Raw genomic sequence first — 16727 nt, forward strand, 5'->3', positions numbered from 1 at the left:
TCAGTCCATGCAGGGCCAAGGAGCAGAGGTGAGGACAAGGTTGCTGCTCCAGAATATAAAGAGTCAATAATGCCTTAAATATTACAATTTCTGCACTGCAAGAGAAAGGCAGAAACTTCAGTCCCTTAGTAAGACACTTCTGCTCATGAACCTGTTGTCTGGGGTCAGCAAGGTTGTGCTGGGTAGAGGTCCGCTGAAGGAGGCACTATGGTCCTTTTCTGTAACACTTGAGATAGATTCAGTGTTTTCTACAACACATGTGAGTTTGAATGCTATTTATTATTCCTGCTGCATATGTGTACGTGTACTTAGTTATTTCTCAGTTTTTCGGGTTTGAGCCTGTACAACCTTTCTTCTACTGGTCCTTGTGTGAGTGGCAGTTCACAGTCAGTGCTTCATTTGTGCCAATAGTTGCAGGTGGTGCTCAAGGACACACATTTTTGAGGACCAAGGCTTATTTTTCATCATTCGACTTGTCCCAGAACAAAAGAGAGAGACCAGTGGCGTAACGAAACCTGAGGGGGGCCCCCTGCAAAGTACATGGAGGGGGCCCCCCTGACCCACCGCCCACCACTTTGCCCCACCACCCAAAAATCTGGTATATTTTTAATTGAAACCTCCAACATTTAATGACATGCCTCTATATTTGCGTTCTCAAAATTCGAATAAGAAAGTAAGAAACACTCTTACCTTATAAGCTAGACCATTTGTAACATTATTGTCAAGAGCAGATTATTTAACTGAGACAGAAATCAGAGCAATGCCAAGGAGCGGTTGTATTGTTTGAGGAACTGCCTATTACTGAAGAACAAGGAATAACTACATAGGGTCTAAATTAGAATGGACATTGATGGAAAATAACTTGAAACTTTGAAAGACAAACCCAAATCTGCAATTTAACAGACTCGACTGACAATATACATGAGCAGTATACAAGATATAACCCAGTATCCTGCCAGCATCAAGAGAAATAAACTGGTGTGAATTTTCTGCATGCCGCACACTTGCGTCTGTCAGGGATTTTGTATAATATTAACCACTCAATAGTATTTCAAATGAACTGAGGATACAATTTCAATATCTACCATCAGGGCTTTATTAGTAAGCAGGGCATAAACAGGGAGGCACACAAGGCTGAGGATAAAAACTGCTTGGATACTTCAGAACATTGATGCAGATGTGTGTCTGTATTTATCATTTCTGTATTGTAAACAAAGCTAATTCTACGATTTCAGGTGCACATATTATGGACAAGTGCAAACAACACCATCAATACCGCATCATGTAGGATAAAAACAAACCATATTAGCCAGTACGTAATGACAGAATCAATACTAACTGTAGCTGGTGAAGCAAAGGAAAAAGTGCAAATACTTTCCAAGTGCATAATAAAAGAATCAGCAATCCAGCAATATACAAAACTCAAGCGTGTTTTGTAAAGCAATCCCCCTTTCTTCTTGCGTCAAAGTAAAAACACTTTCGAAGTGCGTGATAAAAACAAGTGTCTGGTCAAACAATAACAAGCACAACAGCATACAAAAATCAAATCTAACCAGTTTAATCGGACTATGGCCCTTTGGTTTTGTGAATGAAGGCACAAATATTTCACAATAACTTTTTTAAACAATAATAAGTACAGCAGGCAGCAGCATACAAAAATCAAACCAGTTCAGTCAACCAATGCCCATTTGGTTTGTGCATGAAGGTGCAGATATTTCAAAGTCACTGTTAAAACAATAATAAGTACAGCAGGCAGCAGCATATAAAAATCCCTGTACAGTACCCTTCCCAGGCACACACACATCTAGCGCAGAGTCACTACTTCGGCGCAGCACTGCACATCTACCTGAAGTAGGCCAATGGTGAGTCAAGCACACAGCAGCTGAACTTTAAAAAAAAGTGAGCCTGTAGGCTTCCCTCAAGTGACAGGGTAAAAAGGACTTGTTCACTACACAGTATGCTGCCACCACTGCCCTTATGCTGCTTTAACACCTACGAAGGCTGTAGCCTTCCACCACTATAAGGATAGCACTTTGGGTGCCCCTCCTGGTCCAACAAGACAGTGTACCGTGAGACAGACCTGTGTCATGGCGCACCCGCATGATACGTGCTCACCTACGTGAAAAAAATCAGCATTAGGGTCCAGTGCTTTAAATAGGCCGGTACTCACCGTCACTCCTCAGTTTTCTCCCCCTGAGTACGGGAACTTGTTTTTGGGCAAGGAATGTACCGGTACTCCCAGAAGCAGCAGGGCTCATGCCCTGACGTGCGGGTAGGTGCAATTCAAAAACTACTGAAAATGACCCTTTCAGATGGAGCGTGTTTATGTGCCGCTCTGGCAGGCAACGGGCAGTGTATTCCTGCCCTGGGGTGCTCCCGCAGTGTTAGGTTCTCATTGGTATCGCAACAAGAATGAGGATGTGGCCAGAGCTGCTTACAGTGGAACTGGAGAACCAGGTGCGAATCCCGACGTCGGCTCATCATCCTGTGATTCTGGACAACTCCCTTAACCAGTGGTGCTTAAAAAAAAAAAAGTAAGCTTTAATGCAAATGTTCTGACTGTTATGTAAAGCGCTTACATTTCCATGGCCCAAATTTGTGCAATATCAAACTGCCAAAAATTAGGTCCTGCACCTATGACATTGGAGCGGATGCTTGCCATGTCCCCTATGTAAGGAGGCAGTTTGAATTTGACCCATAGACATTCAAGTGCTTCATATGACAATCAGAACATTTGCATTAAAGCTTACTTATGTGGCTATTGTTAAATTCCTTGCTCATAGCCACGCCCCTAACGGCCCACCTAGTCTAAATAGTGAGTACCAGCACTTCTCATTTCCATTTAAAGCACTGACTCCAATTGATTGCCTACCTCTTCTTTGGGTGATAGCGGTTCTGTTTACTCCAAGTAGAATGCTGCATTTGGAACTAGATGTGCCTTAATATAGAAGATCTGTATCTGCACGCAGATAGAGTAAACATTCGAGGAAGAGGTAGCCTCGTTTAGAAACTCAGCTTAATTATTCCAAGTTTCTAGAGTATAAAGAAGGTTATTTGGTTTGAATAACTTGGGGAAAAGAGGAATCTACAACTAAGCATTTGAGGTGCTGAATCTGAAACACCAATACTCTATATAGCACGTCCCAATATAATGTCATTAATATACTTATACATATACATAGTGCTTTAAATGGGCCCGTACTCACCGTTACTAAGTACCTGCACTTCTACATTTTCTGCTCTTGAGTATACCGGCACTTCTCTGTGTCCAAAGAGAGTACTGGTACTCATGGGGTAGCATGCTCAGCTCAGTGCAATTTGGCAAGTAAAAAAAATAAGCGCGACAGACTTGACTATACAGTCCGTTTTCGTGAAGCACTCTGATAATCGAGTGCTAATCTGCCCTCAGTGTGCTAACTGTGGGCGGCCCTATTTGGAGCTGGCAGGGGCCCGCGTCACACTGTGATATTTGACACTCAGGCTCTGTGGCGTCAATAGCACTGTAGATGTGCGAGCAGGCCCTGTTAGGAGGCATATTGTCACTGTGGGAAATCTAAGAAAGGATTCCAGCTGGCATACCAGAATACGGATGCACTTGTTTGAAGTAAGATTGAGGAGGAAGGTGTTGTTCTCAGCAGAGAACTAAATCAAATAAACTTAAACTTGAAAATTGAGGAGGCAGGTGCTGATAGTGAAATTGTAGCAGAGCAGATGGGTATCAAGGTTAGTAATATAGGCAGCAGCCAGGGATGGATTGGCAAAGCACATGGGCCCTGCCTTAGTGTCACCTGTGGGCTGGTTTCATGGAGGACAACCAACCACAATATCCTACCGGCCACCCAGCCCCCACAATGGCCACCTGACTAGGCCACTATGCAGGGCCGGCTTTAGCGCTGGTGGCGCGCTGTGGGACAATGTCTGTTGCCCACCGCAATGACCACCTTGGTGGGGTAGGCTTCAACCCATTTATGTAAAATGACCACAAAGTAAGCTCTCCATATGGAAAATCTCCCAGCAAAAAGAGGAAGCCCTTCCCCTTAAAAACAATTATGTTTGAAAATTATCCGCAAAAAGTTTTTTTCTGATAAACTTTACCAGTGGACTAATTTGTGCAAAGTCCACAAACTTCATAAAAAATTGACCTTCAGTTAGTTATTTTGACGCGTGCCTCAATAGTGATAAAGACACAAAAGGTATTTGCACCAGTTGTAGCACTAGCGCCTACTAAGAGCAGAGTGCAATATGCCTGATTGTAGCATGCTTTCACACATGTCTATTAGCTGGCGGAAATCACATGTACAAATTAGAAGCAATTCAGGTTAATAATGCATGCAAATCTGGAAGAAATTACATTTGCGTGATTATTTCTTGTTATTTGCCTTGTACTGGAAACCTGACTTTAAAATACTTCGAGCAGTCAGTGGCCAAAGTATTATGTACCTGTAATGTAATTCCCAGTATAACCAGGGGTATCTAAATTACCCCATTAGTATCCCATATAAGTATTCTTGTGAATCAACAGTCTTTATCCCCTTCTTTTTACTGTTAAATTTTGCTGTTCACCTTTATTTTGCTGTGTTTGGGCAATATATTTTATTTAATATATTAAAAGGAGCTTACATCCCGCCCTTACTTTTCATTTGTTTGTGTGCTTCCCACTTTTCCTCCGTTTTTATTGGTTGAAGCATATTATTTCCTGTTGTTCCTTGTATATTTGCACTTATCAGGGACCATAGGTCCAAGTACTCCTTTTCATCCACCTAACTTCTTAGTTATTGTGAGCAAGCATAACACTTACAGACTTTTGTCAAACTTCTTTGTTATTGTGAGCAATCTCCGAATGATCTCTGGGCTGCTGTGTGAATAAAGCGCACAGCGCAACTGGGGTAATTCTTGCTGTCTTTTTGTCATTAAATGAAGCAGATGGTGAAACACTGGAGGTTGCTCTCTTAGTGCAGATAAAGGTCAGTGTTCTAGTGTTCTTTCTCTCCAGTGTGCACCTCGGCTGAATGGCACTTCCTGCTTGTTCAGCCCTACGTTTTGAATTAAACGAATTCCCATATACGGCGGCTGCTTCAGCTTGTGACACCTCACATTTTGTTAGTCAATCACAGTTGCAGTGCAGCACATTCTTCTTGCTAGTAGGGATGCTTGTGGTGCAGCATATTTTATTTTACCTCTTTTTGAGGTGGGGCTGCTTGTGGGACCCAATATTTGTATTCAAATCGGGGATGCAGTGCACCTAGTCTTTATAATTACAGCAGATGCTTGTTGCCTTGTGTATTTTGTTAGTAAATCAGAGCTGGAGGTGTGTTTTCTGCTCATGTGGTATTGGCCGGGGGTGTTCAGGTTTTATCACAAGTCCCGCACTGCCTCTCTCCCTATTTTTTTGTGCCTATTATGAAGCCATGTTTAAGTGTGCAGTGTATTTCTCCCTTGCTTCCACATTAAGAGAACAGCCTCTTGAAGTGTTTTTAGCCTTCACACCTGTGCTTTATCTGATGCTAAACCCACAGACCTTACCCTGGGCTTCCTCCACTCCTACCGCCTATTGAATATGTGCTATTCTTTCATCTTTTCTCGGTGGCGGCTCCTCCGCTACGGTGGAGGAGTATCGCCCACTTTTAAGTAGTGCAAATAAACATAACTTAGAGTTAATATCATTTTATATTTCCGTGCTGCTTTGCGGATGGGATAGTGGGTGGGGCTGATCTGCTCTCCGAGCAGGGCAGGGGAGTAGTGGTTTGCCCACTCGTAAGTGCACACAACTGTTTTGCCGGCTCTCTGGGACCGGTAAAACAGTCTTGCGCACTTTCTCTGTTCTCCACGTAGGCTCCATTACAGCCTCCATGGAGAACATGCCCAGGCCCCCATTACCTGGCTGAGCATCGAACCATGATGCTCAGACAAATCACAATGCTGCATTGCAGCATTGTGATTGGTCACAGGAGCCTGGCTGTGCTGCCAATTCCTTGAGTCCGATGGAGGGGAGGAGGAGCAAGGTCAGTGTTTATTTTTTAAAGTTTTTTTGGACATTGCGCCCTCTCCCCCCGCAGCCGCCCCACCACCCATGAGCCGTGCTGGTCGCCACGTCTTTTCTGAAGATGAGCTGGATTAAAAGAATGCAGTGGTCTGTGTAACTCAAGTCACGACGGGTGAGAGAGTGACGTAGTATTTTAGATTTGCTTCTAAATTTAATCTTTTAAACAAAGTCATGTTTGTACTCAGTATTTTGTAATGAGACAGGGGGAAAGCATGAGCCTGGCCTGCCACTAGCTCTCTAGACTTAAGCATGCATTCTCATCAACATCCTTAATTGGGATGCAGCGAGCCTCTCACTTGTCTGGGACCCAGTGCCGCTGCATCTGCCAGATGGTGGTGGATTTTTATACAGGAGCAGAATGTAACACCATAAAATGTTCTCATATTGTACTTATACATCTTCGATTAAAACATTTTCTTAAAATCCCTTAACATATAGAGTTAAAGTGACACTCCATAATCCAAAGCATTTGGCCCTAAAGAAACGGTCCTTCATCCAGCTGAGTAAATAGCATACTATAACGGAGAAAACAACGTTTGCTATGACGGAGAAAACAACATTTCAACACACAGAGAAAACTTAGGGGCATATTACCAACAACTAGCGAAAATTATCGCTAAATAGGCTTAGCGACAATTTTTCTATCGCCAAGCATCGCTGGATTTTATCGCTGATATAATGTGCTATTAGCAACGTTTATCTCAAAAGCGATAAAAATCCCGGCAATAGCAGCGAAATCTGTGAATATCGCTGAGAATACAGCGATATTCACGCATTATCGCTAACAGGGTCTTAGTCATTATATCCACCTCCCATTAGATATAATGGCTAAGAACTGGTCTGAGCCGGCGTTAGTTTCTAGCGATATTCGCGCTTAGCGCACATTTTTTAGCGCTTCGCCTATCTCGCTAATAGGCGATAGCGATGTTAGTGACTGCTTTCGGTCTCGAACAGGTTGGGTACGCCCACTTTGCATATCATTAGCGATAAATATCGCTGACATGCAAAGCGGGCCCCAAACCGCTCGCTATTGCCTACAAGCTGTCGCTAACTGCTGTTAGCGACAGCTTGCTAATAGGGCGATAGAATTATCGCCGCTAATGCTTGATAATATGCCCCTTAGTTTTAAACATACAGAATACACCTCATCAAAATGCAAACAGCTCCAGTTCTATGCAGAAAGTGCTATTCTCATTTAATGAAGCAGTTCTTTGCTGGCTTTCAAATCGCCTTTATGTGGCTATCACCCCTCACCAGAAAAAACAGCATGGGCCTCATGTGCACAGAAATACCACTGAGCTTTTAAAACTTTTGACATGTTCTCATGAGGGTGTGTTGATTTAAAAACAACATTGAACGGGCCCGGGGTTTTGGTTTTGCCTGCACAACGCTTATGCAGTGCTTCTCTGGTTTTTCCTCCGTCCCCTTTACCTATTCTCCCCTTAGCTTGCCCAATTTCAAGCGTACTTGTCGGGTGCATGCTTTTTTTTCTTTGTCCCCTGACCTTAACCTAATCTTTCTGCTTTATAGTACCCTCAGTAACAGCACAATATATTGCCTTTCTCAATAAACAAGTCATAACACTTTGCACAATTGCTCACCAAGCTACAACTTACAATAAAAAGCAGCTTATTATTAATCACATAGGCAAAACCTATTGCATTTACCAATGCTTGTTGTTGAATGTTTCCTCATAACTGCCACCAAGGAGAAACTTCACTGTACAACCAAATCTCCTCTGAACTGGCAACGAATAGAGGCAGATAGCTTTCCAGTGTGCAAAAAATAAAAATTCGTGCTTGCATGGTAAAAATATCTTACCACGCATAAGCGAGTCAGGAAATACTAGACCAGCACTTGAATCTTGCGTGGATTCTCTAAGCATTCTGACACACATTGTGTTTACCAAATTTGACATTAATGCGCTTGAATATTTAAGAAAAAGATATCTTGAAGAACACCGAAAGCAAGCACTATGGGGCATATTTATGAGCTCCTTTGTGTCGCTCTTACACCACGCAACGTGGTGCAAAAATGACGCAAATGAAAAATGAAATTTATGAAGCCATGCAAAGCCATCTTGCGTGTCCCTATGTAGCTTCATTAATTTTGAGTAATGTAATGCAGTGCAAATCGCAGCATTGCAATACTCTGTGCAAGGGTGGCGTTTCCATGGGTCTTCCCACTCAACATCCATGATTTTGAAGCGTCCCCAGATTTAGAAGAACCTTAAACATGGCGATAAGCCAAAAACCTATGCCTCGCCAGGAGAGGTGTAATGAGCAGAAATATCTTTATTTCTCCTGGCTTTTTCCTCTTTCTATGTGTGCTTCAGAATGAGTAAAAAGCCTCTCAGGATTGTTTTTGTGCAGTAAGTTACCCTTCCTGCACAAAAACAGTCCTGTCTTAAAAACCAGCACCCTTCAAAAATGGTGCAAGCAACGGCGTAGCTAGAGCTTGTGGCGCCCGGGGCTATCCCTCAGATTGCCGCCCCTGGGGAGAGGGGTGAGTGGGGGTGGAGGGGTGCTGGGGAAAAAGGACCGAGAGACACGTAGTATCGCCGCTAATAGTTACCTCGATCATGCAAGTTACATGCACATACATTACACGGTCCAAGGCTACACAGTTTAATACACCGGTGGCCGGCAGTACAAAGAAGAACACACAGACTGCCACCCTGCAGGATTTCAGGAAGGGCCTAAAAACATGGTTATTCAATTAACGTCCCTCATCAGCAGCACTGCCCCCATACCCCAGTGCCTAGATACCCTCACAGGTGATAAGTAGCGCTATGCAAATCCTGTTTGTGTGATTGATTGACACCCGATTTCCACACATCGCTTGTGCGTATATAAGTTTTATCTGTAAAACTGTATGTCTTTGCAAGTTAAGTGACCCCTTCAATGGAGATTGTGCTGTCTATAAATGACAATGCGCGAACACACCATGCTTTAATGATATATGTGCACCATTGTGAGTTCAGTGATGAAGCATTGATGGCAGCAACACCACTCTGAAAATTAATTATTTATTATGTTTCTGCAGTTGCAGGGCAATGCCTGCAATGTTCAGCTCATGATTTGAGCACATGGAGGGGCGTAGCTGGCACCTGATGTACAGCTAACAGCAGGCCGGGCATAAAGGAAGGAAGAGTTAGTCACATCTGAACTAGGGAATGGCGGAGTGAAAAAGGTGGGAGTGGCACACCCCTGCCCCCACCTTCCCGCCAGTCTTCTGCCGCGGTAGGGAAGGCTTTGACTGCTTGATCTGCCATCTGTCCCTCTTCTCTCTCTGCTGTACTCTCACACAGGATGAAGAGCCCACTAGTCTCCCTTATGCAACCGATCCTCGACCTCATCCATCAGCCGGATTGCTCAGGCCTAGTCCAAGAATACTCCCCCCTCACCACCATAGCTGCCAAGGTTTCAGAATGCTATGTGTGACATTTTCATAATTTCAGTGTGATTATGAGTGGCATTTCCACAAATATGAGTGAAACTTTATAGCAAGCAAATCAAGCAATAAAGACAAGGTAAACATATAAATATTAGAAATTACAACAATTTAAGCACAGCTGCTAATGTTTCAAATTGCTTGTGTGTGAAATTTTTATAGATTCAGTGGAGTTATGAGAGACATTCAGTGAATAAATGTGTGACACATCTAAAGTGACTCTTTCTTGCAACCAAAATTATGCAATGAAGTCCATGGAAACAGACAAAAATCGGAAATCACACATTTGTGCAACAAGAAAGTCAAACAACTCTGCAGCAGATGCTTTTAAAGTTATTATTGAATTTTTAAATAATCAGCACCCTCCACCCCGACCTCAGCTCCAGGTGCGGCTGAAACCACAAGTAAGAAAGAGATCTCTGTCACAAAAGCAGAATCCCACTGAGCTATCCACATACAATACAGTTCTGTAATGGTGGCAGACTTTCTTTATATCAGGCATATTAACCCTCGGCAATAGTTATGGTGAGAGTGAAAACTGCCAGTAGAGAAAACTGTGACCTCTCTCCAGTGGGAACATTAATCATAGGACTTATCAGTGACTTCCACTTAGCAAGTCTCTTAGCGCTACTTTAAAGAGCTTTCTGATATAACAAAGAAAGCCTTCTTTAAAAACAATAAATATCTTCGGCTGGAATTCGCGCTAATATGAACTGCCCAAGAAGATATAGAGGGCCAACGACGCACAGTTCTACTTTACCTGCATATTGAACAAATGTCGTAGGCAGGTCATGGGAACCGTGTGAGTGACACTCTGGTCTCCCACCCATACCCCCCCCCCCCAACCGCCACACAGACCGATGGTCCGGGCAACGCCACGGTTCAGGACCCCCTTGGGACTCGTGGCATTGATTCATGGCCGCAGGGCAGCGCTGCCAAGCCGCCTGCTGAGGCCGCACCACCTACAGATGAGTGTGTCACGGAGTCAGTGTCAGCTCAGGCTCTTCCAAAAGAGTTATTACATCTGTTTGGTTAAAGAAAAGAAAACAGGCTCACCGGAATCTTAAGTTTTCTGCATTACATCGGTGTTCTGCAGAGGTCACGCACGCACCTCACATTTGCAGTTGGCAGCGCGGTCTTGCGCACCTCGGCCCGGTGACGTCAGACGTAGCTAGGGTGACCCGGTCGCGACTCATGCACGCACCACATTACCACTACTATGCGTGGTGGTGCGTGCTTTCACTTCAAACGAAGGCGCAGGCAGCACTGATGGCCCGTTGCGGCGGCCTTTATAATTTATTTGGGGACATTCACTGAGTGTCTCCAAATAAATTATAAAGGCTGCCGCCCCCGAAACTGTGCCGCCTGGGGCGGTCCGCCCCCCTCGCCCCCCCCCTAGCTACGCCGGTGGGTGCAAGGGTGCCTTAATTGGGGCTAAGCTGCCAACATGGCACGAGTGCAGGGGGAAAGGACAAGCAAGTGCCGTATTGGATAAATATAGCGCATTCCAGCCATTTCCCTGTGACGCAGGGCAGGCAGCAAGGTGCCTTGCTGTGTTGCCCTGCACCAGAAAACTCATAAATATGCCCTATATTTTTACTATATTGTGCCTCTAAACTGAGCTGGGAATTTATTTCCCCTATCATCACTTGCTCACCTATGCTGGAAGCAAGGTTTGTACCATGAGCCCGGCAACCATTGCTCCATGATGGAGATACCAGCCCAGCTAGCCCCTCTGTGTGGTCACTGAAGTGCTGGGGGAGTACTAGCTTATTATATCACCCTGCTGAGGGTGGGTGGAGTCAGAGGTAGCATTTCTGTTTTGTTTCCTGTCCTGAGGTAGGGTCAAAACTCAAAAGTGATGCCCTTTTACTTACCGATAATATTCATTACTCCAAGTCCATGTCTTCCCCGTAACAGTCCAAACATTTGTTTCATACTTTCCCCTGAGGCGGAAAGCCGGGGGCTCTTTGCAAACTCTTTGTGCTGTGATTACGCGCTTTTGACTACAAATAGCGTTTTTTTTAACAATTGTATATATTTTAAACAGATAGTTTTTATAATTACAGCCCTCACCTCGGCGCGAGATTAGCGTCGCCCGGAGGTTATACACAGGCTCTTTTGGTTCACAGCGCTTGTTTTCCACGCGCTGACACAGCACTCCACCCACCTCAGCAGCCATCTTGAGCGAGGTAAGGGTGGCGGTGTAGTGGTTGGACCCCTCCCGCCCTCCAGATTACTTAAGGGGCGGAGACTCCCTTTCAGGCAAAAATCATTTGTTTCATACTCTCCCCTGAGGCGGAAAGCCGGGGCTCTTTGCAAACTCTTTGTGCTGTGATTACGCGCTTTTGACTACAAATAGCGTTTTTTTTAACAATTGTATATATTTTAAACAGATAGTTTTTATAATTACAGCCCTCACCTCGGCGCGAGATTAGCGTCGTCCGGAGGTTATACACAGGCTCTTTTGGTTCACAGCGCTTGTTTTCCACACGCTGACACAGCACTCCACCCACCTCAGCAGCCATCTTGAGCGAGGTAAGGGTGGCGGTGTAGTGGTTGGACCCCTCCCGCCCTCCAGATTACTTAAGGGGCGGAGACTCCCTTTCAGGCAAAAATCATTTGTTTCATACTCTCCCCTGAGGCGGAAAGCCGGGGGCTCTTTGCAAACTCTTTGTGCTGTGATTACGCGCTTTTGACTACAAATAGCGTTTTTTTTAACAATTGTATATATTTTAAACAGATAGTTTTTATAATTACAGCCCTCACCTCGGCGCGAGATTAGCGTCGCCCGGAGGTTATACACAGGCTCTTTTGGTTCACAGCGCTTGTTTTCCATGCGCTGACACAGCACTCCACCCACCTCAGCAGCCATCTTGAGCGAGGTAAGGGTGGCGGTGTAGTGGTTGGACCCCTCCCGCCCTCCAGATTACTTAAGGGGCGAAGACTCCCTTTCAGGCAAAAATCATTTGTTTCATACTCTCCCCTGAGGCGGAAAGCCGGGGGCTCTTTGCAAACTCTTTGTGCTGTGATTACGCGCTTTTGACTACAAATATCGCTTTTTTTAACAATTGTATATATTTTAAACAGATAGTTTTTATAATTACAACCCTCACCTCGGCGCGAGATTAGCGTCGCCCGGAGGTTATACACAGGCTCTTTTAGTTCACAGCGCTTGTTTTCCACGCGCTGACACAGCACTCCACCCACCTCAGCAGCCATCTTGAGCGAGGTAAGGGTGGCGGTGTAGTTGTTGGACCCCTCCCACCCTCCTCCTCCTTCCCCATGTATAAAAGCACTAGACCATCCCGCCCGCGCAGCGGTCGGGCGCGCTGGCGGCGCGCCAAAGGCAAGCCCGTCTGCGCCCGTCTGCGCCCGTCAGCGCCGGGACCGGGCCGAGGGCCATAACCCCTGGCCGGCCGTCAAGCACCTATAACCTTTCTTACTCGCGCACGACTCTATTAGAACTCAGACCATCGCTTGGCTTAAGTTGTCCAAGAGTAGATCCTTACACAAATTCACATGATCCCAGTGCGCCTTGCCCACACTGCAAAAGCTTCATTCCTTTATATACCTCTCTCGCCCAACACAATCAGCGGATCACTATCAAAGATGAAACCTTTCTGATGGCACTTATTAATGCCCGCTCACTATGCAAACACAGCCAGGAAGTAGCCGACCTTATCATAGACAATAAACTCGATATCCTTTTTGTCACCGAAACCTGGACTGACGAGTCGTCTGAGCCAGATTTGGTTACCGCTGTACCTATTGGCTATAAAGCCTATCGGCAGGATAGAGTAAGGAAAAAAGGAGGTGGCTTAGCCATCATAGCCAGAGATTGCTTCACCGTTAAAACCACCCCTATCCCATCTACTTCCTGCGAAGCATTGCAGTTCGGAATAAAGCTCTGTTCCCTTTTCAATTTTAAGGGAGTATTGATTTACCGCCCTCCAGGGATCAAGACTGGTTTCCTTGCCAATATCAGCACAATGTTGGAAACTTTAGCCACGGAAAACACCTTCACAGCCCTGGGTGATCTGAATTTTCACCTAGACCAAGTTGACCATGTTGACACATCTTCCCTTATATCGGATATGGAGATACTGGGGTTAAAACAATTAGTCACCTCTGCTACGAATTCAGCAGGCCACATTTTAGACGCCATATTTTCAAATGTAGACGGTCTCCATATAACGGACATTCTACCAATGCCGTGGACCGATCATTACGCCATATCTGGTGAAATTACAACTAAGATTCTCCAAAATAAGAAACCCACCATAACTAATCAAAGTTCTTTCAAAGATTGGAAGAACATAAACCAGATAGGGCTGAAAACACAGTTGGACAATACCTGTCCCACGGTGTCCACTGATCCCAATGAAGCAACACTACAATTTCAGACCTGGCTTGCTCAGGCAACTGAGCATACAGTACCCACCAAATTTTTGTCCAGGAACAGAGCTAAACCGACTGCTCCATGGTACTCCGAGGACCTAAGACGGCAAAAACAAAGTAATAGGAACCTGGAAAGGCGTTGGAGAAAAACCTATGATACGGCTAGCAAGAAAGTTTATAAAGAATCTTTGGCACTTTATAAATCCATGATCACAAAAGCAAAAAAATTATTCTATACAAACCAAATTGATCAAGCCAAAAATTCTAGCAAGCGACTGTACAAAACAACCAAAATACTGGCAGGTAACGTCCCTGACCTTACCCCCCCTCCCTCTCAAGCATTATGTGATGACTTGGCAAAATTCTTTTTCACCAAGGTGGACGATATTTACCAAGCCTTTGCCTCCAAATCACCCACGATGAATACGGCTCCTTCTTGCTCATATCAAGCTAATGTCTTGACCAGTTTTCATACACTTACAGGCGATCAAATAAGGACCATTGTTTCAACCATCAAAACAGGTTCCGCCCTTGACCCTTGCCCTTTCTCAGTTCTAACTCCAGTCATGGAATCCATTATACCAGTGTTGACACAAGTCTGTAACTCTATTCTGTCCTCAGGGAACTATCCGAATCTTTTAAAAAACACCTTATTGAAACCCCTACTAAAAAAACCCTGCCTGGATAAAAACGATCTTAAAAACTACAGGCCAATTGCGAGTCTACCTTTTTTAGCCAAAGTGGCTGAAAAGGCTATGAACTCCCAACTTTCAGACTTCATTGAGAAATACCGATTGCTGGATGATTCACAATTCGGCTTTCGAAGATATCTCGGGACCGAAACTGCCCTTATTAAGGCAGCTGATGATGTCAGGGCTATCCGGGATCAAGGTGGGACCGCAATTTTAGTACTGCTGGATTTATCAGCAGCCTTCGACACGGTCGACCATAATATTTTGGTCGATCGTGTCGGAAAGCTGGGCATTTGTCATTCTGCCAGACACCTTCTCGCCTCCTTTCTCGCTGACAGAACACAAGCGGTCACCCTTGGACCGTTCCAATCTGCTCAACTCTCGCTGCCATGCGGGGTTCCCCAAGGCTCATCCCTAAGTCCGACACTATTCAATATCTACGTGTCGGACCTTGCCAACGTCATCAGAGCATATGGGATGAGCCTAACATCTTATGCGGACGATACGCAGTTGGTTCTGGCCATCAAGGGTGATGGAGGAGAAGTAGCACAACATTTTTAAAACGGACTGCTCGAAATAGGAGAATGGATGGCAACAAACTGCCTCAAACTTAATTCAGAAAAAAACGAGGTAGTTATCTTTGGACCTCTTCTCCCAGTATGGCCTTCATGCTGGTGGCCAGCAGCTTTTGGTTCACCTCCCACTCCGACACCTAAAGTCAGGAATCTGGGAGTTATTTTTGACGACGGTCTCAGCTTTATGGACCATGCAAACAAAGTTGCTACAACGGCCCATTATAAATTGAAAATGATTAGAAAGATTCGCCCCTTTCTTCCAGAGACATTAATTAAAACATTGGTTAGCTCTTTAGTTTTATCTTCGTTAGATTACTGTAACGGCCTATTTCTTAATGCTCAGGTCAGGGTCACAAAAAAGTTACAGTCAATACAGAACGCGGCTGCACGCCTGCTCTCAGGAACCTCGAAGTTTGAATCCATATCAGAAACAATAAGGCAGTACCATTGGCTAACGATCCAAAACAGAATAAAGTTCAAGTCCTTGTGTATAGTTTACAAGGTACTTAACAATCAAGGACCGCATTCTATCAAGGACCAATTGAAACTTTATATACCCTCCAGACAGCTTCGCTCTTCTACCTTGCACCAATTAGTAATTCTACGATCAAAGAAAGTTTCCTTGGGTGACTGTCGCTTCGCAGTGGCTGCTCCTAAACTTTGGAATACTCTCCCTCAAAACATCAGGATGAGTTCCTCACTCTACCAATTCCGAAAACTTTTAAAGACATGGCTGTTCAATCAATGAGCCTTTTGCGATGAGTAGGAAACAGATGAATTGTCAGCGCCGATACGCCCCAGGGTATTCGCTGCGCTCTACAAATGTCAAAAATAAATAAATAAATAAATAAATAAATACGTATGTGTTTATCTCCATTCATGTAGAACATAATTACCAAACTTGACTTTTCCTTCCCAATCCAAGAAGGACCCCTTCCAAAAGGGTATAAACACATCACTTCCCGGAAAGGTCTTCCTGAAATTACAAAGTCCAGAAAGAAATCTGTTGAAACATCAGTGAGAGGCGGGAGGGAACTCAGGACTGTGATGAGGAAGACATGGACTCGGAGTAATGAATATTACCGGTAAGTAACCGGGCATTACTTCCTCATCTGTCTTCCTCTCCTTCCTCTCACAGTCCTTACTATTGAGTATGTACCCAAGCCAAAAACTGATTTTGACAAAGCACAGCACAAGAGAAGCATAAATAAGGGTATGCAATGCAAGAACCCAACACATTACGCAGCCAAAGAACCCATGGAACTCAAACGACAGAGCCAAAACAGAAAACACACCATCCCCAAGTGCAAATGGCCATGAGGCAGGAAAGAGCAAAGCCCAAGCAGCAGGAAAGCAAATGAGCCAAATGGAAGTACCCATAAAGGCAGCCCAGAAGTCACAAACACTCCCCGGAAACCTCCCAGTGAAAGATGCCTTAACAGGTAGGCCAGTGAAAGAAAAAGAAGGGGGCAGCCCACCTAAACCAAAGGAACAAAGGAAAGAGAGAGGAAAGGCATGAACTCCTCTCTGACAGACCATGAGAGACAAACAAAGCATCTGACA

Source organism: Lissotriton helveticus, chromosome 9 (assembly GCF_964261635.1).
Source record: "Lissotriton helveticus chromosome 9, aLisHel1.1, whole genome shotgun sequence".
Lineage (NCBI taxonomy): Eukaryota > Metazoa > Chordata > Amphibia > Caudata > Salamandridae > Lissotriton > Lissotriton helveticus.